The following is a 2,210-nucleotide window of genomic DNA, read 5'->3' as shown; positions in this document are numbered from 1 at the left end:
CTCACTCTGTCGCCCAGGCTGGAGTGCAGTGCAGTGGTGCAATCTCAGCTCACTGCAAGCTCCGCCTCCCGGGTTCATGCTATTCTCCTGCTTCAGCCTCCCCAGTAGCTGAGACTACAGGCGCCCGCCACCTCGCCCGGCTAATGTTTTGTGTTTTTAGTAGAGATTGGGTTTCACTGTGTTAGCCAGGATGGTCTCCATCTCCTGACCTCGTGATCCTCCCGCCTTGGCATCCCAAAGTGCTGGGATTACAGGCGTGAGCCACTGCGCCCAGTCCATTTTCCTTCTAAATACTTTTCTGAGTTTTAAAACTGCATACTTTATAATCTAATCTTTGTACTTTACATATTATAGAATGCTTAATATGTAGGGGTTATTCTAGGTACAGCTGCATGACAGAGTTAAACTAGCCCTTCAGAAGGAGTTTATAGTTTGGTTAGAAGACATTGACACACACGCATGAGCAGTGGCTCATGCCTGTAAGTCCAGCAATTTGGTAGGCCAAGGTGGGCAGATCACCTGAGGTCAGGAGTTCAAGACCAACCTGGCCAAAATGGCGAAACCCCATGTCTACTAAAAATACAAGTATTAGCCAGGCGTGGCAGCAGGTGCCTGTAATCTCAGCTACTCGGGAGGCTGAGGCAGGACAATCACATGAATCCGGGAGGTGGAGGTTGCAGTGAGTTTAGATTGAGCCACTGCACTCAAGCCTGGGTGACAGAGGGAGACTACGTTTCAAAAAACTAAATACATATAAAAGAAGACATTGACACAGGGAAGAGCACAGACAAAGGTGGAGAGTGATAGGCTTGGCACATTTTGGCACAGAAAGGAACTGGGAGAAGTATAATCTGGGCCTGGAGAGGCAGCAGGAACAGATCTTCTGGGGCTGAAAGTTGTGGTCAGGATTTGAGATTTTATGAGGGCAATGGAGAAGCTGGAGAATGGCATGACACAATTTGCGTTTTAAAAACCTTCTCTGGGCCAGGCGCGGTGGCTCAAGCCTGTAATCCCAGCACTTTGGGAGGCTGAGACAGGCGGATCACGAGGTCAGGAGATCGAGACCATCCTGGCTAACACTGTGAAACCCCATCTCTACTAAAAATACAAAAAACTAGCTGGGCGAGGTGGCGGGCGCCTGTAGTCCCAGCTACTCAGGAGGCTGAGGCAGGAGAATGGCGTAAACCCAGGAGGCGGAGCTTGCAGTGAGCTGAGACCGGCCACTGCACTCCAGCCTGGGCGACAGAGCGAGACTCCGTCTCAAATAAATAAATAAATAAATAAATAAAAACCTTCTCTGGTTGGCTTATTTTACTTTTTATTTTTTAGAGATGAGGTCTCACTCTGTTGCCCAGGCTCGAGTGCAATGGCTCAGTTACAGCTCACCGCAACCTGGACTTCCCAGGCTCAAGTGATCCTCCCACATCAGCCTCCAGGATAGCTAGGACTACAGGTGCACACCACATCACGCCAGGCTAATTTGTAAAAAATATTTTGTAGGCCAGGTGAGGTGGCTCACGCCTGTAATTCCAGCATTTTGGGAAGCCAAGTCGGGCCTGTCACCTGGGGTCAGGAGTTTGAGACCAGCCTGGCCAACATGGTGAAACCCCGTCTCTACAAAAATAATACAAAAATTAGCTGGGCGCGGTGGCACAAACCTGTAATCCCAGCTTCTCAGGAGGCTGAGGCAGGAGAATCATGAACCTGGGAGGCAGAGGTTTCAGTGAGCTGAGATTGTGCCACTGCACTCCAGCCTGGATGACAGAGTGAGACTCTGTCTCGAAAAAAAAAAAAGAAAAAAAATTAGCCAGGTGTGGTGGTGGATGTCTGTAATCCCAGCTACTTAAGGGATGCTGAGGCAGAAGAATTGCTTTAACCTGGGAGGCAGAGGTTGCCGTGGGCTGCGATCGCACCACTGCACTCCAGCCTGGGAGACAAGAGCGAAACTCTGTCTCAAAAAAGTAATAATAACAAAATAAAATTAATTTAAAAATTTTGTTAAGATGGGGTTGCTCTAGGTTGCCCAGGCTGGTCTCGGAACTTCTGGGCTCAAGCAATTCTCCCTCCTCCACCTCTCAAAGTGCTAGGATTCAATCCTCAGCTTTCTGGAAGGGTTCACCTCAAGACCCCTTAATTTATCTACCAGCCAATGTTACCAGTCACTTCCTGGCCACCTCAGCCCCTCACCTCACAGTTAATCTCAACATCAT

Source organism: Colobus angolensis, unplaced genomic scaffold (genome assembly GCF_000951035.1).
Source record: "Colobus angolensis palliatus isolate OR3802 unplaced genomic scaffold, Cang.pa_1.0 Scaffold40, whole genome shotgun sequence".
Classification (NCBI taxonomy): domain Eukaryota; kingdom Metazoa; phylum Chordata; class Mammalia; order Primates; family Cercopithecidae; genus Colobus; species Colobus angolensis.
This window is presented reverse-complemented; position numbering follows the sequence as displayed.